General features: G+C 44.9%; 1 protein-coding gene and 1 pseudogene across 2 annotated transcripts in view; both read left to right on the top strand.

Annotated features, from left to right (window-relative positions):
- BGAL17 (beta-galactosidase 17) overlaps positions 1–22,474 on the top strand; it is a 189,727-nt gene that overhangs the window by 142,093 nt on the left and 25,160 nt on the right. The gene's annotated exons all lie outside the window — the stretch shown is intronic.
- LOC147630650 (zinc finger CCCH domain-containing protein 12-like) overlaps positions 15,739–22,474 on the top strand; it is a 31,627-nt pseudogene continuing 24,891 nt past the window's right edge.

Raw genomic sequence — 22,474 nt, 5'->3', positions numbered from 1 at the left:
CGCGTCCACCCTTCGTGTCAGAAGGTTGCTCAACCATATTGAAGTCTCCTCCCACTATCCAATGATCAACTTGGGGAATGACATTTGTAATGGTGTCCCAAAAGGCCACCCTTTCACCTCTCACGTTAGGTGCATAGATATTCAAGATTCCCAATTTCTGACCCTCATGCATGATCAAGATCCACTGCGCTCTAGCAGGGATGATAACACCGTGCCCAATAACATGAGGCATAACAGATGCTACCATTGAAATGCAAACACCTGCTCTAGTGCCAACAGCCGAGGACCAGAAGGTGTGGCCAGAAAGCATCTTACCAGTTTTGCCACACTGAGATCTATCCAATTTGTGTTCCTGCAACAAAAGTATATCCATAGACCCTCCTATAACAGCAGGGTGAAGCTGGTCCTTCAGAAGGCGCTTGCTACCATGGGTGGGAAGCCCTCCAAGGCCCTAGGCCCTGAACATTCCATGAGACGAATCTCATGGAAGAGGAGGGTTTGACCCCCGATCTAGGAAGACAATGGGCAGCCTGAGGACACCTCTCATAATGCTGGAGGACTGGATAATCCACAGGGCAAAGTCCCACTGACATGCCCTTGTCCGAGGCCCTGCACAGTACCTACATATGTACAAGAAACCTGTGCGCCCTGCGGGGCATCAAGGGCAATGGCATCATGCTGAAAATCTTGCAATACATGATCCCCACTGCTGAACATCCTGCATATCACCCCCTCCAAGTAGAGAGGACTCAACAAAATCATCCTGATCTGATATATCATCTCCCTGCAAAGAAGCATGAGCTGATACATCCCTCTGCCTAGAAACATCATCTATCTGAGGTACAAGATCCGAGGAGGTCTTCCCATCAATCGCACCTGGGGGGCGGGCATGAGAGAGAGCTCGCCACACCTGGCGGACTGTAGGACGGGAAGGATCCAAGGGAGGTGGCGCCTGAGAAGCACGCTTGCGAGGCCTCCTGCGACCCTGAGCTGGAGGGCAATCTCGAGCAAAGTGACCCTGTTTTGGTGACAAACCCGGCACTGATTAGGTTTACCTACAATCTCCATACGTTGCTTCAAAAGACCACTAGGGCCCAGGAAGAAAAACATAGTCCTCAAAGGGCTCACAGTCATGGGCAAGAACCATGACCCTAGGGACAGCATCTGCCGAGGCAGTGACCACCTGCGGGCAGAAGATTTCGGCAAAGTGTGGAGGGGGGCACTTGAAGAACTAGCCCAAAGGCAGACTCGATGGCCTCTAGCATAGGCCAATATGCGCAAGGAAGACCTGGGAATCTGAGAGTAATCGGGAAACGGTTCCGGTCTTTCTCAACAGGGTCAAAATAGCTGGAGTAGGGAAGAAAAAAAACCTTCCTCGGGCCCAATGGCAAAGGGCTACCCTTCAAAACCTCTCAGGCTGCGTCCATGGAATCAAAATCCACTTGGAAGAAACCAAGCAACCTGACATCTCGAAAGTGTGGAGCGAGGTCGGAAGGCAGAGCCCCCAGGACCCAATCCTGAGCCTGGAGACGGGAAGGGTGAGATCCAAAGATTCTGGCAATGAGGGTTGATTTGGAGTCTCTCTCGATTTTGGCGAAGAGCACCGCAAGCTCGGCTTCGGAAAAAACAATGGTGCGCTCGGCCTAGGGAGAATGATTAGTCATGATGCTAATCGAAGAAGAAGGCCGACTTGAACCCCGATGAGGAGCAATCCAAACCAAGGGGAAGAGGCAAGCAAGGAGGCGAAGGAAAGGAAGGGAGGGTGGAAACGGGAAGCAAGGGGAGGGGAGCAGAACACAGGCGAAGGGAAGAGCTGCACAGAGGGATGGGGCGGAGGAATGAGGGGAGGAAGAGGCGGGGGCGACCAGCGAGGAAGGATGAGAGGTGTAGGAAATGAACGCTTCACAGAGAGATGAGGCGGAGGAATGATGGCGGGTAGAGGCAGGGGTGAACCATGGAGGAGGATAGATGGAAGGCAGAGGAAGGCTGGGGCGACACTGGCATAGAGGCGGAGGGGCGCAGGCAGGGTTTGGGGAGCTTACACAGTCATTCAGATCACTATTTTGCTACGTTATTATGAAATACATGATCAACTAGCTTTGAGCTTCAACCTTTTGAGCCAAGAGCACCAGCAGGCTCCACTTCCAGCCACGTGAAGGCCTCTAACTACCCTTCTTCATTCCTCCAATTTTTACCAAATGAAGGGCTTGGAAATGGTGGTATGGTCAACGGTTCAAGCTTTGACATTATGATTTCCTTAACATTAGAACCAGCCCAAAATTTAATGATTTAAAATCTAGACAAGCGTGCAACTCTTGAAAATTTTTGTTTGGGGACACGAGAAGAGCTGCCAATTAAGTATTTCCCACAGAGAAGACAACCAAAGATGCTTGATCTCTTTCTTTTTTTCTTTTTCCTTTTTTTTTCCCTGATTGGCGAGACATGCTGTGACAGATTCCACCACGTATCCAAGAGAGAGAAATAAAGAGAGAGAGAGAGAGAGAGAGAGAGAGAGAGAGAGAGAGAGAGAAAGTTGTATTAACGTCTTCAAAAGGCAAAAATGCCCTATGAGACCAAAAGGTTACATCATGAGAGAGAAAGAAGAAGAAAGTTGTATTAACATCTTCAAAAGGCCAAAATGACCTATGAGACCAAAAGGTTACATCATATCCATGAGGTACATCATCCTGGGTACAAAATAGTAATAAAGAGCAGACACCCACCACCATTCTCATTGATAGTCCGAGTGCTATGGCCATGGCACAAAATCCCATATTTCATGCACGTACCAAGCACATTGAGATTCATTATCACTATGTCAGAGAGAGGATACATGCAGGGGAGATCAGTTTATCTTACTGCCCTACATAGGATAATGTTGCAGATCTATTCACAAAGGCTTTACCTTGAGAAAAGTTTGAAGCTTTCCGCAAAGCTTTGGGCTTACTCTCATACAGAGATTGATCTGCTACCTTGTACAGGTTCACACTTTCACTACAAGGGGGGATTTGTAGGCATATGCTCACTTATGGTATAAGAAGGCTTAACCAAGGGCACTTTTTTCCATGTGGTTTTTTCCCTTGGATATCAAGTGTGAAAGGACATTCTACATATAATATTTTGTACTTCTATATTATATGGATATGACACACATGCAAAGGTTGACTTGCATTTTGTGGCTACCACACTTTTGGCTCTCTCTCTCTCTCTCTCTCTCTCTCTCTCTCTCTCTCTCACACATACAATAATAATAGTAATAAACGTGAATGTACTTAAAGTACTTATCTTGATGCATACTTTACATACTCGTACCGTACACGTACCATACCGCACTGTACTTAAAGTACTCAACCACTATGCTTCTCACTAGATTCTAAATGAAAATCCCCATCTGAGATGAGATTGCCATCATCATCATACTCAGGGCTCCGAGCATCTACATCCTCAAGGGCTCCATCCTGACCAAGCGATGCATGAGGCCTCATTTGCAGCATAAGTAGAAGAGCTAGCAGAGCCGCGTCGCCGATATGTTTGGATGGGTGGTCAAGCTCCTCCCCGTCTAATCTGGCAGCCGCGACTCACCACACTAATGCCTCCTCTGCTTGTGGTGGTGGAATGAGAACCACTAGCAGCAAGGCGCTCACGACCTCGAGTACGGGTGACGCGCATATCTGTCTCCTCTAGCTCTCTATGGAGCTCGGCATAGATGGCATCTTCCGGTGTCTCTTGCCTCAGTTGAATGCTCCTAAGGTTCTTTGCAGTGAGTTGGATGTCATCGGGATTTACCTACATTCAAGTTGACAGAATAATAACTTGTAAGTTGTAACTTCTAGGTTACAAGAGAGTCGAGACTAAATAGAAAGCATTAAAATTATAAATTTTGATTATTAGAGAATCGAGGTGCCTACTTGCTTCGGGATGTGAAGCTCTTGAAGATTTTGCATCATCTACAAGTTAGCGCGGCAATATACAAGGCGCTGTAACTGGGATGTGCTAAGCTTGTTCCTAATCTTTGTGTGCACGAGGGAGTATGCACTCCAATTCCTCTCGCATGCACCCGAAGAGCAATCCTAAGAGCAAAAAACAAAAAATTTTAATTTTAACAATATGACTAAATAGAATAAATAATTAGAAGAGGCAATGACAAATGACCGTCACTTAGGCAAGGACCCTCATGGCAAAAGCTTGTAGGGATGGCGTGGAATAGCCATACGTCTCCCACCATGAGAGTGGCTTCACCATCATCTCTCTTCTTCTAGAAGTAGGAAGAGCGTACGATTGCCCGGTCAAGTTGTTGTAGGCAATGAGCTCCTCGTCCATCTTGATTTGTGCTTCGTCGTCAAGCACACGACGCATGTAGACGTTTGCATTGGACCGGATCTCTTGATCCGAGTAGAGTTTTGGTGTTTTGTAGAGAGGATAGAGAAATGCGGCCATACCATGAATAGGCCTAATTGCCACCTCCTCTCCACAATGGTCCTGATCTCATCAAGCCTATACAAGCACATGCCACATTATACATAGCAAAAATTAAAATCAAGCTTACAAGTTACAAGTACTATGTACACAAGAGTACATGAATTAAAATAACTTACTAACCTTCTTACATCAAGTGTCATGCAAGCTTGGAGCTCCTCAATTGCATTTCTCATGAAGTGTGTGAGAAGGCCCAAAAGTGGATCCCTCCATGTCTGACATGCGAAGTACTCGGTACCATGCAGTCATCGCAACTATGACGGCCCGTGCATCATCCCAAAAGGAAGGATCCAAGCACTTGCTTTGCACCGCATAAGCCTCGGGGCTTAGATGATCATCCCATTCTTCCCACTCTTGGGACACCACCGTGCGTTGAAGCTCGCTACAAACGGCATGTAGTCTCTCCAAAACAATCCACATGTAGGCAAACCTTGTTTTGGAGGGCTTCACGAGCTCCGATCGCGAATGAACACGGAAGATGGCCAAGGGTTTTACCTTCTTAGTGAAGAAGGTCACAATGGTGGTTGCTTGGGCCAAAATGTCCTTGACCTAAGCCAACTTGCTGATATCTTCCATGAGCAAGTCAATGCACTAGGATGCGCATGGAGTCCAAACAATTGTCGGAAACTACTCCTCCACCGTGCGACCCATTGCACGACAATTGGATGCATTGTTGGTGATGACTTGCACCACATTTGCATGGCCAAGCTACAATCCAAAGTGCTCATGTAATTAGTACTATGTGACATGTACTATGTTACATGAACATGTAGACTTATAGTATGTACAATGAATAATTTACCTCGATGATTGCTTGGCGGATGTGTTGGAACATGAAACTCCCACTTGTTTTTCTACCACTTTCCTAACATCCGCCGCCTGTAGGAAATACGTGCCAAGAGGGCAAGACACGAGGATGTTGATGATGCTTCTCCTCTTCCGATCACTCCATCCATCGGAGAGAACGCTACATCCATACTTGGCCCATCCCAAACGAATAGGCTTAAGTGTTCTACCAATCCTCTTCTTCTCCTCGGTGAGCTTCTTCGTCCTCATGTCGGCGTAGCTCACTCCCGTCTATCCATTGCATGGACCGACGGCGGCAGCAATGGCCTTGACCATCCTTCTCCATTGCGGGGTTTGAAGAACATGAAAAGGGTTTGAAGAACATGAAAAGAGAGATTGCACTCAATGATGGTGTGTGCAATCTTGATCTCTACCACTCATTGCCGCTCTTTGACATAGGCCTTCGTGTTTTGAGTGGCTTGTAAAGTGGGTTGCACAAGCCCTCTAGCACCGGCATCATCGGAGGGATGTCGTGGTCGCTTTGATTGGGAGATTGACCCCGATCCTTCCCCAATATTGATACTCGCGCTTCCAGATGCCGAAGAGGGCATGAGTGTCTCTTTCTCGAGCTCTTGTTGTCGAAGAGGTGGGCTTGACCTTGTGTTATCTGCTTGCAAATGAGAGTTCTCCCTAATCACCTTTTTGGCAATGGCTTGTGGAATGGATTGACATCCAAAGATTCCACCTACTCCCAACTTTGCCATGTGACGAAGCACTCGCGTGATGGTGCTATTCCCTTCTTCGAAGCCACATTACCGGCATCCCCCCTCCCCCCCCCCCCCCCTCCCCAGCGGTGGAGGGTTCAAGCACTATGGTTAACAGTCCCATGGGGAATTGGCCGGCTTAGGCATGATGGATTATGAGGGAGAGTGTGTGTGTGTATGAGAGAGGGAGAGAGAGAGAGAAATGAAATGAAATGAAATGTTATATTAACGTCTTCAAAATGAATGAGAGAGAGAGAGAGAGAGAGAGAGTGTGTGTGTGTCTAGAGATTAGTGGCCATGTTCTGTCTTTTATAGATGCTTGTCCTAAATTTGGCCTAAGTCATCATTACCGTCCCCTATGGGAAAAGATTGAGAGTTTGTTGGCCCCTTTTGAGCCTCTTCCCGCTCTTGAAGAGTCGGATAGGTTGCACGATTGGAGCTTGCATAGGCCCATACTTACTCGTGGTCCTTTGTCTCTGCTACAGCTCTCGGTGCATACAGTCTATGGCTTTCTCCTTCCTGAAATTTGGGTTCATGATTATGCAAATGATGCTTGGAGAATGCATAAGCCTTTGGCTTGGTGGAAGAAAAGGCTCAGGATGATATGGAGCAGTAAGATGCCGTTAAAATGTCGGCTTTTTCTATGGCGATGTCTATTGGCTGTTCTGCCAGTTGGCTCTTTCCTGGCAAGGCACCATGTGACATCTTCAGATTGTTGTGTTTGTGGAGCGCATGATGAAACAATTCTCCATCTGATGTGGAATTGTAATGCAACTAAACTTTTGCTGGATCATATAATGGCTCTTCTTCGAGCTCGTTTCCCTTCTGCTTCTTTTGGGAAACATTTTTGGTTGTTTGGTATTTTTTCTCCTGCTCTCAGACAGTATAGGGCCTTTTTTGATTGGCTTCGTTACTGGGCCATGTGGACGATTTGGTACTCCAGGAATCGGGCTGTTTTTGGTGAGCCGCCCATTCAAGCCTTTCACTATTTCAAAGAATCTTTACATCAATCCCTTTATGATTGTCTCTCTCTACATGAGATTGACCCATCATTGTATAGCCTTTTCACGGATATATTTTGATCATGCCCCTGTTCACTATGAACTCTGGCATTTCTTGTATATGATGCTTTTTGTGGGTTTTCCTCATTCTGAGGTTTCCCACTAGTAATCGAAATAATCATTACAAAAAAAAAAAAGTGTGTGTCTAGAGATAGAGGCCTTGAGGGAGGAAGAGAGAGGGTGTGTGTGAGAGGGAGAGAGAGAGAGTGTGTGTGTGTGTGTGAGAGAGAGCCTTGAGGGAGGAAGAGAGAGGGTGTGTGTGAGAGAGGGAGAGAGAGTGTGTGAGAGGGTGAGAGTGTGTTTGTGTGTGTGTGTGTGAGAGAGGGAGAGAGAGTGTGTGAGAGGGTGAGAGTGTGTTTGTGTGTGTGTGTGTGAGAGAGGGGCTGCCTTGAGGGAGAGAGAGTGTGTTGACTTAAGCCTTAGAGGGGCTGTGGGAATGAGAGAGTCGAGAGGGGGAGAGAGAGTGCTGTTGGCTCTATCAAATAGCCCTGCCCCCGTCTAAGACCAGTCACCAGACTGAGTCGACCCAAACGGGTATAAACGGACAGAAACGGGCATAAACAAGCAAAATCCCAAAGTTTCTGAAACGGGCGAAAATGGCGCAGTCGGCGAAAAAAATAAATTCAGTGAGATCCGTACACCTCGATCAGCCGTCCGTACGCCTCAAACACATCGTACATCTCGAACGCCTCGCTCGGATCGGTGCGCACCTGGAACAACCCTGTTCTTAGCATGGGCAATAACAATGGTTTACCATAAATAATCTCAAAAGGAGCTTTGCTTGTCGATGAATGAATTGCGTTAATATAACCATACTCAACCAAAGACAAATACTTCTCCCATTGATCCTTCGCTTCGAGAGCATAACACTTTAGCATATCCAAGATAGTGAGGTTTGCAATCTCACTGTCCATCAGTTTTATTCCCATGTTGTCGAAAAGAGCTCTCCAAAAGAAACTAGTAGTATGAGAATCTCTATCCCCCACAATGGACTTAGGCAATCCATGGTGCTTGAAAATCTACTGAATAAACAATCTTGCCATATGCTTTGTGCGGATAGTCTTCTTTACTAAAATGAAGTGGGCTCTTTTATTGAATCTATCAATAATAGTCCATAAATCATCATTCCCATATCCTCACTTTGGCAATCCAAACATAAAATCTGTAGCAACTCTCCCATGGAGCATTCGGGATTGGCAATGGTTGCAATAGACCTACGGGCTTTTGTCGATCAAACTTGACCTTTAGGCAAACCAAACGTTTAACATATAGCTCAATGTTCTTTCTCATGCTAGGCCAAGAAGCAGCTTTCCAAAGCTTGAGTTGTAGTCAAGATGCCTCTGCCCCATGTAGGGTGGAGCATGGCACTCTTTCATTACTTTTGGCTCAAATCCTTTGTTACACATAAATGAGTTTGCATCATAAGGAAACCGTCCTTGATGACATAGGAGGTCACCAAGTCTCCATTCTGCAATCTATTCCAAATATCTTTGAAATCCTCATCGGTAGCATAAAGATCTTTCATGGACGTAAAATCCATATGATAACCCATAGAAACCACATGGCTCATGGGTCTCTGAGATATAATGCATCTGCTACCTTGTTGTCTTTTCCATGAGTATGTATAATTTGGAAATGAAATTGGGCCAAATAACTAGCCCATCTTATTTTCTTTTTGGATATCTTAGGTTGAGACATGAAGTACCTAAGACTTTGATGATCCGTCTTGATAACAAACTCAACACCCAGAAGATAGTGCTCTTCGACTTTCATAGGCCACAACATGGTCCTCTTGGTTCAAGACTGCTCCAATGCAATCTCCTGAAGCATCACATTCTACCATAAAAGGTTTTGACAAATGCGGAATAATCGACACCAATCCTTTGCTAGCATAAAATTTCAATGCTTCAAAGGATTCTTTTTCAACGTTGGTCCACCGAAATCCCACGGCTTTCTTAGTCAAATCATGCAATGGACTAGCAACCACTGTAAACCAATTGATAAACTTTCTGTAGTAGGAGCATAAGCCAAGGAAACTTCGAACCGCATGCACACTAGTCAACTCTGGCATTCCATAATAGCCTTGACCTTGTCTAGGTCCATCTTGACCTCTTCCTTGGACACTATGTAGCCCAAGTACTGAATTTCTAACAAAAAGAACTCACTCTTCTTGCCATTCACATACAACTTGTACTTCTGCAGTTCCTGAAACACAATGTGCAGTTGCTTTTGATGCTCTTCCTCATTCTTAGAATGCACAATAATATTTATTATTTCTTCTTATGCCAAGGTATACCCAAAATTACATCACAATGTCCAATTTTACCAACAATAAAGTTTTCATGATCCACATAATCCCCAATCTGTAAATGAACCTTTCCCAAGATAAGCCTAAGTTGGTCATCTCAAACTCCTTTGACAAGGCAGCCTTCGTCACACCAATGTGCTCCACATGACCGCTGGTGAGAATGAGATCATCCACATAAAGGATGATAATCGTGACCATGTCGCGTTCCCGAAAGAGATACAGGTTAGGATCTGCAACCGATCTCTGAAATCCAATCCGAACAAAGAAGGAATCAATCTTCTGATTCCAAGCCCTGGGAGCCTGCTTAAGACCATACAAGGCCTTACGTAACCTGTAAACCATCCCTTCTGATCCTGGAATAATAAAGCCTGGAGGCTGCTCAACATACACCTCCTCCTGTAGGTCACCATTAAGGAACGCAGATTTTACATCCATTTGATACACGGGCCACCTCTGAGAAGAAGCAAGGGCAAGAACGGTCCGAATCGTGGACATCCGTGCTGTCGGTGCAAAGGTATCCTCGTAGTCGATGCCTGGCCGCCGCTGAGCATAACCTTTAGCCACAAGTCTGGCTTTGTGTTTGTCCACCGACCCATCGGACGCATATTTGGTCTTAAAGATCCATTTGACACCAATGACTGACCGTTTCGACGGCCTCGGTACCAACTCCCATGTGTTGTTCTTCTCGATGGCATCAAGTTCCACCTACATGGCTTTCCTCCAAGTATCCTGTGGAGAGGGCTTCCTTGACGGAAGTGGGCTCCTTGTCCCGCATAATACAAGACATCAGAGCATAGTTGCATAGTTTACCTGAAGAAGCTTCGCTGTATTGCTTTTATCTCGGACTCTGTGTGATCGTCGAGGGCCATTCTTTGTGGTCCACTTGGAGGGTAACTCCGTGACACCCGACTCCCGAAGGGTGTCTAACAAGCACCTAGGTACTCGAACAGATCGTGGAGCCTCCTGTGGTCGCGGGGGCTCTACTCTAGCTGCGGGCTCAACCTCGTGTACTGACTGAGGTTGATCAACTGGAATAATGGTCTGGGAATCATCATCAGACTCCTTTGGATCTCCAAGAAGTGGCGGCTCCTGGACAGTGGATACTAGAACATGCTCGTCAAAGGCCACATCCTGGCTGACAACAATCTCGTTCCTGTCTGGATCATACAATCTATATCCCTTGGAAAGAGAATTATACCCCACAAATACAAGCTTGCGGGACTTGGAGTCAAGCTTCCCCCTCTGCTTCTTCGGAATATGTACATATGCATCACTCCCAAAAACACGGAAGTGCGAGACATCAGGTTTCCTTCCAAAGCATGCCTCAAATGGAGTCATATGAGGTACTGAAGTCGTCGGAGATCGGTTGACGGTATGGACAGCCGTTGCCACAGCCTCTCCCCAAAGTGGACGAGGAAGATCATGATGCTCCAGCATGGTCCTCGCCATCTCCACCACAGTCCTGTTCTTGTGTTCTACAACTCCATTCTCCGAAGGCGATCCTGTATTGGCCAGTTCCCTTTTGATGCCATGCACAAAATTTGAGAAATACAATCGAGGAGAATTCCCCTCCTTTGTCAGCCCTGAGAGTCTTTACCTGAAATCCATACTCTTTCTCCACCATCATGTGCCAATCCTTGAACCGTGCAAAAGCTTGGTCCTTCTAGGAAAGAAAGTAGACCCACGTGAATCTGGTATAATCATCAAAACAAGCAGCATAAAGTAGAGAGATCCTCCCAAAGATGGTGTCTGTTGAGGTCCACACAAGTCAGTGTGAATCAACTCCAATGGTTTTGAAGCCCGCCTAGAAGCCTGCTTCGGAAAGGATTCCCTAAGCTGCTTACCACACGTATGCAAGAACTGCAACGCCCTTGCCTACTACTAACATCTTGCAAGCCAACCACCATCTGGTCTCGAAAAGCTCACCGCAATGCATCCACATTTAAGTGGCCCAAACGAAAGTGCCACAAATCTCCGACCTGAGAACCTGTCAAAACGACGAGAGTGCAGAGAGCTTGTAGATACTATTCTCCACACCGCCTTCCCAAACAACCTGGCCAGTCTCACGGTCCCGTAGAGCAACTGAATGCTCCTCAAATTCCACCCGAAAGCCAATCTTGCATACTTCATGCACTGACAAAAGATGAAAACCCAGAGCAGGGACATAAAAAACACGGGAAGCATGCTTGCCTCCCTTGCCATCCAGGAATAATCTCCATTCGGCCCTCACTGTGTATCGGAATAGTGGAGTTGTCGCCAATAAAGATGCGACCTGACTGCCGTTTCAGATCCAAAAAGAAGTCACGGGACGGAGTCATATGCCTAGAAGCACCACTGTCAAGAATCCATTCCCAGGTATCCTTTGCGGTGAATCCAACTGCCTCCTCGCTTGAAGACAATGAAGCGTCGAAGTCCATCATCTCTAAGTGCACAAATGCAGGAGTCTTTGCAGCTGAGGCTGAGGAATCAGCACTCTTCCCAGTCCGCTTAGGACACTTCCTCCAATAGTGGCCTTTCTCGCCACAATCATTGCAGGATCTTTCGGCCTTCAGCTTCTCTTGTTCTGAGTCAGGCTTCTTCTCAGAAGACTTCTGCGGTGAAGCCTTCCCTTTGCCCTTGTTGTTATTCCGGCCTTTCGATCGTTGGCCAGTAAGGCCTCCAAACCGCCGCTTTGAGGAGGGTTCGTGAAACGTTCCTCCTGGTCCAAGACCATTGGCACAAGCTCCTCCCAGGTAATGGTGCTGAGCCTGCCACTCGTAATCAACGAGGAGTAGAAAGCAGAATACTGAGCAAGCAAGTGGGACAGCAAAGTGATGGCCATGTCTTCAGATATCTCCTTCCTAGCCTGGAGGACTTCTTTTGCTGAAGGGCCTGCAGCTTGTTAATGTGTTCCCGCATCGTCGAGGACTTTGCAGGGTTCATAAGCCGCATCTGCACTTCCAAGGAGATCCTTTTCATGGGTGATACCCTGTTATAAATAGAAGCCAACAAGTGTTGCCATATGCCTCTGACCAGCATCATGTTCTTTATGTGATTGATTACTTGTGGTGTGCAGTTGAGGAAAATAAATGACCGGACCCTGGCGTTGACACGATCCCACATGTGTGCATGTGCCTCTCGGTCCTTCTTCATCGACAGCAGTAACTCCCCTTCCTCTACTTCCGGCCGCCGTGGAACCCCGGTGTGACGATGAAATCAGCAAGGTCATATGACTCCAGCACAGACTCCATCATAACCTTCCAAATGCCATAATTGTTCTCGTCCAACTGATGGTCCACAGGGAACGTGGGGAGAGTCGGGATCTTCACGTGCTTCTCAGCCATCTCTAAATCGCGGGGATTAAATTGAAAAAGGGTGGGTGCGTGGGGAAAAAAAACCTTTAAACCTGCAAGTGGCTGTCCAGCACCTTAGCCTGCCTTACTCTTGCAATTTCTCTTCCTGAACAGTCCAAAACAGTCCACCAAACAATCAGCAACTTAACTATCCCCCTCTTGCTCAGATCTATCAAGAGCCTAGGGCTCTGATACCATGTCAAAATACGCAGCGGAAATGATAACCCTCTTGCTCAGATCTATCAAGAGCAAGTAGAGTGCAAAAAATAGACAGCACAAGAAACACTAAGAGACAGGCGTGTAAACTCTTCTCTATACACAAGATCTCGTACAAAACTGAATGAATAAATGGTGAGGAACATGGGGCCTATTTATATGCCCCATGGATGCAGTCGGCTAGCGCTTGAGGGCTCTCCACGATTGCATAAAGCAGTCGGCCAGCAGAAAATGTCTCCACGACTGTAGAAAGCAGGTCGGCCAGCATCAGCACCTCCACGACTGCATCATAGGCGGTCGGCCAGCCACCAGAGGAGCACATGAGGTGCGGTCGGCCAGCACCACGGGCTCCTGCCAACATGTGGCATCCATCCCCACACCATGGAAAAATGGGGAAAAATGGGGAAAAAATATGGGGAGTGAGGAAAAATGATAAAACACCTATACAGGGCGGGCACACCCACAACAAAAGCCCTGGTGTCTGATTAAGACAGGAGATGACTTCTAATAGTGTCGTATTATTTGGGGTAGCTCATGCTTCTACCCATTTGGTGGCATAGTCGGTGGCGACCAAGATGTATCTGTACCTTCCGAGTTTCCTAACCGGTTCTGCAAGCCTCAAAAGTTGCAGTAGTAGCCCCCAAAAAGGCCAATAAACTAGAACCATAAGCAAAGGTCTAGAAGAAGAAGACGTCAAACAGAATGCGTAAACATGAGGCCACACGATCAGTTGTTGTTAGGAGCGACGATGTCGTGACCATCAAAAGTGGTTCAACTGAGAACTTTAAGATGCCTCCCTTGCAGAGTCAACTAATGATCTCCTACTCAAACCCACTCTACCCAAAGAAAAGAAAAACATAGACTATGAAAAACTTCTAAAGAAACTCAAGGAGCGTGTGTGTGTGTGTGTGTGTGTGTGTGTGTGTGTGTGTGTGTGTGTGTGTGTGTGTGTGTGTGTGTGTGTGTGTGTGTGAGAGAGAGAGAGAGAGAGAGAGAGAGAGAGAGTACAAAACACTTCATAACATGACATATAGATCTCAACATCTGTAAAACACATTTATAGCACAAATCTTAACACACCATATTGTTGGAATAATCAAAAAAATATTAATGCCTAGAGCCTTAGGGGTTAAAGGGCCAAATATATCTGGTCAAAATCAAATGTAAAAGCTAGAGATATTACTGGAAATGTGTGCAAAATGCAAGTGGGCTTGGCATCTGCTCTACAATCACTCAAATAGAGAGAATCATGGAGCACATAAGGTCAACCATTGGGAAATTATGGAGAGAGAATCAGTGGGAGATTCAAGGAGAAAGTTAAGGGGGGTGGAGATGATTTAGGAGAGAGATTCTTGACCTAATCAATGACGTAATCACTCATGTATCTGAGCCTATTTAAGAGGCTCACTCTAATGCAAATCTATCACTCCAGTTTCACTTAATCTCTTGCCTCCATCATGCTCATTTAAGTAGTGATTAGCTTAATCTCTCTTATTTAATTAGTATGCTTAATCATGAAGTTTAGAGTGTGCTATGATCCACCATAATTTCATCATGGTATCAGACTAGAGACCTAGAGTGAGCCTCTTAATTTCATCATGGTATCAGAGTAGAGATCTAGCTCAAGTTTATCTTCATTAGCCCACTACACTTCCGCCTACAAAATTAAGTGAAATTAGAGTGACAGGTTTGCATTAGAGTGAGCCTCTTAATTTCATCATGGTATCAGAGTAGAGATCTAGCTCAAGTTTATCTTCATTAGCCCACTACACTTCCGCCTACGAAATTAAGTGAAATTAGAGTGATAGGTTTGCATTAGAGTGAGCCTCTTAAATAGGTTGAGATACATGAGTGATTACATCATTGATTAGGTCAAGAATCTCTCTTATTTAATTAGTATGCTTAATCATGAAGTTTAGAGTGTGCTATGATCCACCATAATTTCATCATGGCATAAAAGCAGAGATCCAGCTCGGGTTTATCTTCACACATATAACACATTACACATGCATCTAAGTAAACATATCATATGATATGAATTTTGACATATGACACATGGAATATTTGTAGTACATGAAATTTCTTTTGTTTTCTTTTATTTTTGATAAGTGCTTAGAGAGCCATGTTATTTAGAGGCATCTATGTCATCAAAATCACCCGAGACTTATACCTGACCCAACCACGAGGCATTCACTTCACCAAAATGGGTGCAAAACCCCAAGTGATAGCGCCCATTCGTTGGTCACAATGCTGGCTTGAACCCAAGTTCTTTACCCGAGGCTTTAATGCCCTATTCACTCCCCCAATGACCCGGGGACAATAATACATGAAATTTCACTACCCTAGTGTATCTAGTTGCAACACGTGATAATTTACAACATATGACCCAAAAAACCACATAAACACAAACATATCACTTGGCATTGTGGTCGGGACTGATCCACACTTTGGTGTCAAAGAGCTCTCTCTCTCTCTCTCTCTCTATGCATAGGGATTTGTTCCCTTGCATAATTGATTGATGCCATAAGCCTCAGAGCTTGATGGAGGGGGCTTTTGGGGTGGTGGAAGCCTTGGTCGAGTGAGAAGTTGCCATGATGGTGGGCAAGAGGGTAAGGAGGGACGAGGATCTGGCATATACGGGATTGGGCCATGGGAGCACGGATCTCTGAGCATGCAGGATTTGGGGTCTGCTAACAGAAGAGGATGTTCGCATTTACGTCGCATTTGGGGGCGATGGATATTGCAGACATCGAGAGAGAGAGAGAGAGAGAGAGAGAGAGAGAGATGGGACGGGCATGGACATGGGCACAGGCAGCTTGTTCTGCTGGACCAAGCTCTGCATCAACTCGAATTGCAATTTTGCACACAACATGGGAGAATTGAAGAAGCCCCCACCTGGCTAGGAAGATATGATGGCTGTTTAGAATGGTGGCAGTGGCATTGGTGGTTGGTACATCGAGGAGAATTTCTCTGGCTAGCTTGTGTTGTCAAGCTCTGACTCTCCGTCGGACCCAGAACTACAAGAAATACTGCGAGGAGGGGTGTCCATAAGGTGCGATTTCTTGCATGACGATCAGGCCAAGGCTCAAGAAAGCAATAGCATCAGCCTACTAGGCCCAGCCGCCAGTAGTCCGATGAGCAGAGGAGGAGTAGGTGGCAGTAGCAGAGGTGGCAATGGAGGAGAATGCCCATCCAACTGGAAGACCCGTACGTGCAACAAATGAGAGATGATTGGTGACCGGTCCACTGCCCATTTGGGAAGACGTGCAACTTTGCTCACGGTCTTGGAGGTATTCCTCAATTCCCCTTTTCTTCTACTCTTTGATCACTTGAAATTTTAAGGGGTTGGAATCCCAATGCAAGGAAACTGGTGTTGGAAAGGGTTGCGGGGGTATTCTAGCACGAAGAAAAAGACCTCCTAAAGAGGAAAAAAGTGCCCCGGGTGATCCTATTGTGTTCACACATCACTACCAAATATAGCTACAAATCTCCTCTGAGAGTGATAATGTGAACAAGGGGTGAGCTAGCACTAAAAGCACAGGGATATGCTACACTCTTTGGACTATGAGGGGGAGCTCTGACTAATCCCTAGAGGAAAGTAACTTCAAAGCTTTGCGAAAATCTTCAAACTTTTTTTCGTGAGAGAGCCTTCATGTGAATAAATTTGCCATGTTGTCCTATGTTGGCAACATAAGGCAAGCTAATTTCCCGATCTTAGCTGATTACTAATTGACCAAAAACACTTTCAGCTGTGTTGACGCAGACAGAATAGAAGATGATTGTACATCTGCTTCCGAATGCTAGCGCTCACTTCTTTCCAAAATGTGCCCTCCAGGATTCTCTACAATCCTCTAGCGCAGCTAACCTTATATCCCCAACCCAAAGACCTTCCTAGACTTCTTGCTAATCCTCAGTTCTGACACACAACTGACACTCTTTTGACTAAATTGGCTAAGATAGACCCAACTGTCCAAAACAATCTCGACTGACCTAGCTGTCTAAACTGAAGCAAAATCCTTCATTCATGGGTCCTCTGACCTTTCCTGGCTCTCAAGCTGCTCTAATCTCAAAGACATACGACACCAAAGACTCTCTTCTGACTCCAATTGACTGTATTCTGACTGTTCTGCCCAAACTGGTCAACATCCGTGATTGGATTAGAATTCCTCTCCTCTATGTCCATTGACCCTCTTAAGCCCTCAAAGCACTCAAACCCCACCAGTACTCACCTCCCTACACTCACAGCTAATAGCTGTTGATGATCTTCTGACTCAGGAATACTTTTCCCTTTGATATTACCTGACTGCGTCTGACAACTAACTATCAGACGACCTGACTCAAAAATTTCCTCTTCAACACAAAGAGACCAAAACTATTCCTAAACACCCACGACTGACTCCTATTGGGCTTCAGCGATCCTAGCCGACTCTTTTCTGACCAGACACAATCTTCAATTAACATCTAGACCACTAACAATGCCCAACCTGTCAGACTGACCTCTGATTGATTCTGATTGTCAGCCCAGACCTCACAAGTGTTAAATAGGACTAAACTAGTAATTCAATAGCCTCAGCTGACTTATCCTAACACACAGTTGACCAAGCTACCTCAAGTAAAACCTGCTGACTTAAATACAAGCTAACTGACACAGTTTTGACTCAACACAAGTCAGCTCTTCACTCACAGTTGTTTCTCCTCAACAAACTCTATCAGAACAACACAACTAAAACCAAATCATAAGATTTTATCACACTAACACAACCAAGGGACTCCACATAATGATCCCAACAAAACCTTGTATTGTCAACTTCACAAAGAACTAGAAACAACCATCATAGCTGCAGCTGTACTCTATAGACAACCACCGATAAACACTGCAGAGAATCATTGAATAAGACTTTGTGCTGGTCAAAGTTCCAACACATTTGTAGCCTTAGAAGTCCTAGAGAATCCACATTAGGAAAATTCTGGACTCAAAAGAGGGCTGTTTCAACAATAATATAATAATAGACACATAGATTGAGTGACATGTAATCTACGAACGAGATTCACCGGTGGTGGGACCTCTGTACAAACCCACCCAAAACGTGGAGAAACTCTTATCTTCATGAAATATTAAAAAAAACCATCACCTTGTCTTAAAATATTTAAAACCGTTTTTTTGTCAGAAACTAACACAATAAAAGAATGTTTTCCACATTCCTGTGTTAGACGTGGAGCACTAAAAAATTCTTTCCACCACCCCTAGAACTAATGAAGCTTGAATGCTTGGAATAGATAGATACACATTCTCCCAGTTATTCCCTCAACTTGGTTCCACTTTTGAATCTTGAAACATCTTTGGTGCCCAAAAGAACACACCGTCCCTCATTTCATCCTCCCTCCTTGATCCACAAAAGCGGTTAGCCCAGTCATCCACTTTCTGCTACTTCTTCTTTCTCATACGTCTGTTAATCTATCATGGCACCCGAAAGTGGACTGAAACGAGCAAGGAGCAGTATCTCATCTGTTGTGTTGTATGACATAAAAGACGAGAACGAAGAATGGATTCCCCAAGTATACAGGAAGTACTCTTGGGTCACTATGCAGCCAGGAAAACAAGGCCACTACCGAGTGAAGGGAAAGACATCTGAAGACTTGGCCAAACATTGGAAAGGAAGGATCCTTGACTTTAAGATGGCACCAGGAGGGAAAACTGTCAAAGAAGTGTTGATCCAGCATGTATTCATGCAAAAAGAGATCAACGTGGGACCATTGGAAGGACTTCCAAGACACAGACCACATTGTAAGTGCTTGTGTTTTGTATTTCAATGTTGCAAATAAGGTGATTGATATACATTTTTCTGCCTTGCACAGATTTGTACCCATCCAATCTTCAGGAGTGGGAGCCTGCACAATGCTTGACGGGGTTCTTGAATGTCGTACATGGTGAGGTGGGGGAACTTCAATATGAAGGTCGTGCACCAAGTGATCTCGCAAGAAGTAGAACATATTTCTATGACTCATTTTATACCTTGCCCACTCAATCAAGTCGACATGGAAAGTTGGAACGTATTCCGTTGCCCGCACTTGATAGTCCTGAGTGGCCATTGCTTGACACAGAAGTGATAGAGTCATACAGGACCAAAATGTTTAATGATATTAAATGTGCTATGAAGCCTACCATTGGTGCAAGAAATGTGCACTTAAGTTTGTTTGTTCCAATTGCATGCTTTGTTCATTTATTTTCTGATTGTAAACAAGTGAGAAAAACTAGAACAACTTTTGTGTGCAAAGATGTAGATGAAGCCTGGCTTGATCATTTGTTTGACAAAGGTTGGAGAGTGAAATCATCAAAGGGAGATGATTTGATCGAATGTCGATTGAACACCTCCGACATTGCATTTCGGTGAGTGTTAAAACATTAAAATGTATTTTTGTGAAACAGTTACAACGCTTATTCGATTATACTCGGAAAATTATCCTAATGATATTTTGGAATCAGATACTATATTGCCAGGCAACATCTGTGCATGTCATTTACTTATAGAAGGTGGCGATGGATCAACAACAACTGGGAAAGCATGGACCAAGATACAAGAGATGGCAGCCACTCTTGCTTGATAGATATAGTTATGATTCGACAGGGTCACCCATCTTTGACATTGGAAGTGGAAGAGAATTGGACTCTCGAATATGTTAGGAAGGAATTAGAAGTAGCTATTCAGAATCCTCCAGATGAATTTTGCTTCAAGCTCGATGGTCGGAAGCTAAGTAAAAGAAGAGAGCATCAGATCATTTGTAAAGATATTGCAGTCCCACATGAATTGGAGGCACTAGAAGATATATGATGTGACCAATTTTTATGTACACAAAAAAGGCTTAAAGTAAGAAAGCAAGCAGTGAAGGAACACAGTAGCAAATTTGATCCTCTGATTTTCAAATGATAAGTGTATTTACATTTGATGTTCTCTCTCCAATACATGTATAGCTGCATATTTACAAACGTACATTTGTTGGAAGAAGGAAAAAACTATTTATTACTGGAACCCATAGGTATCGGCTTCAGGATGGAGCCAGGGCTCTTCTCCCAAGTATGGAGCCCATGTAAGAGGCTCAGGGGGGCCTATCCCCCCTCGTGGATTGGGCGGGATGAAGTCAACTGGCCCGTCTGGAGGCATAACTTCAGCGACCTCGATCAATTTCGCAATCGTTTCCTCCCTAAACGTTTAGACGTCTAGGTCCACGTAGCGAGACATTGATGGAAACTGCCATCACAATTCATGAAGGCATAAATAAGATCAACATGACAATATATAAGAAGATAAACAAGAGCACACATGCGTATGGGAGCTGAAAATGCTTACATCCTCTGAAGGGAGCTGAAAAATGCTTCGTAGCAGCAACATTGCATTAAGTGCAACCCTCCACCCACAGCTGTAGCCATCTTCTTGTTTGGGGACACTAACCCTTCGGATGGTCGATCGATCCAGGGTGTCGATGTCCATGCTGAGGCTCTCGTAAGCTGCCATTAGTTTCCTGACTCCACTGTAAACAGAGACCAATCATTATCCTGATCAATCCGGACTTCTAACTCAAACAATAATATGTATCTTAATGATTTTTACTTACAGCAAAACATTTCCATGGACACCAGATGTCGAATTTGCAAGGTAAATGACATTTTCTTGCACGTCGACTAGTAGAAGACTCCAATGGGAACTGCACAATAGAATTCTATTAGTTTCAATCCAAAGGAAGCACTATATAACTCGTGTACGGTGATTCCTATAAACATCATGCGAGAGAGAGAGAGAGAGAGAGAGAGAGAGAGAGAGAGAGAGACAAACTCACTTTTCATGATATGCCAAAAAAAATACTCGGGCATCGTCCAGCTGGACCTCCCGAAACCAGTTCAGCACATCGAGGTACGGAACTGACTCTACTAGCAACAGTGTTGAGACCAGTGAATCAATCTGGAACACTCGTTGGCTGTACATCCTCGGGCAATAGCGAAATAACAAAACTTCACAAGGAAACATATCAAGAGTGAGGCATCAACTTTAAGAGCCAAGAATGAAAAATTATGGGAGGACAGAGAAAAGAGTATACCTTAAAACACATCTGAGCACTTTGTCATTGACTTCAGTTTTGGGATCAAAGAAAATGTTGATTTCTTCAGCATGAATCGGGAAATAACATCTATGCCCTCTAATATTAAAGGGTACATAGAACTCCGGCAACAAAAATTGCAGCGCCTCCCGATTCATGGCGTGGAGTGCGCGAACATTTTCCCTTTTTGTTTGCAATGCAAGCATTGCAGCTTGATGTTCCCTTTGAGCGCTTGTCATTAAATTTGCCTGAGTCTGATGCTCATGATCTGGACCTCCCTCGGTCACCTCTTCAATTCTCACTTTTTGTACAGGACGGACATCCAAAATTTGTAACATTCGTTCATCAGTAAACGTAACTGGTCTAAGTAACTTATCGTATCTGAAACGAAGGGCTATTAGGCTGAAAAAATCTTTGTCCATTACTGTCACCCTGTGTGCGTGGGCAGCAAGAACGTAACTATCCAAAAAAAATTCGATCATCCAATCTTCTGTGGCCTCTTGCAAGCAAAACAAGGCCGATGCCTTCCACCTAAACAAAATTCCATTCTGCTCACAAATTCTCCTGGCAAGCCTCTGGAAAGGCAATCTGGGAATAGCAGCTGTCGGGTGCTTCATAAACTTTTTGATTTCTCGCAGGGCTACCGAATGCTCTGCGAAACGCCTTAGTCTAGGCTGCGTTTTGGACAATCGGGAAGGACTGCTTGATTTTCTTGATCTTGAGGTTTTCAGAACGCCCATCTTCTTCCCAGTAGATGAGGGAGCTGCATTGTCAATGGGTCTAGCTGTATGCCTTACACGAGCCATCTGAAAACGCAAGAAAAAGCAGAAAACTTTGCCATTCAGTAGTACACGATTAACAATTCACCATAAAGCGAGAGAGGGGGACCAAGAAAGCAATATGCACTTCCTCGCGTTATGGTGAATCCATTCACCATAACGAGAGATGAAGGTCCACAGAAACACAATAATCCTTCTCGAATTATGGTGAACTCATTGACAACAATAAGAGGCGGATTATCGTGCATTCTTTGAGCTTCGATCTTGCGTTATTGTGATTTGATTCACTATAACGCGAGACTAAGAGCCAGTCAAATCAAAACAATCCTCCTCGCGTTAAAGTGAATCGATCTACTACAACGGGAGGAGGGTTCTTACGAATCTCTTAACATTCCGTCTTGCAGTTTGGTGAGTCGATTCACCATAACACATAAGGCAGTATTGAGATTCTACTGGCTCGTCGTCTTCTTTACGGTGAATCGAATCACCATGACGGAGGGCAAACAGTCGAAGAGAAAACAATGGCAGGGGGCAAACAGTCGAAGGAAAAACAAAACAATCAAGTAATACACTTTCATCACATTCTATGAGTGGGAATGGATGGAGACTGTCGTGTAGGAGGTGATTTAATTGACACCAATAAGAGATGGATTATCTTGAA

This window comes from Cibotium barometz, chromosome 16, assembly GCF_041138505.1.
Source record: "Cibotium barometz isolate CiBa-2024 chromosome 16, ASM4113850v1, whole genome shotgun sequence".
Taxonomy (NCBI): Eukaryota; Viridiplantae; Streptophyta; class Polypodiopsida; order Cyatheales; family Cibotiaceae; genus Cibotium; species Cibotium barometz.
Note: the sequence above shows the minus strand (reverse complement) of the source record. Positions and strands in the feature narration are given on the sequence as shown.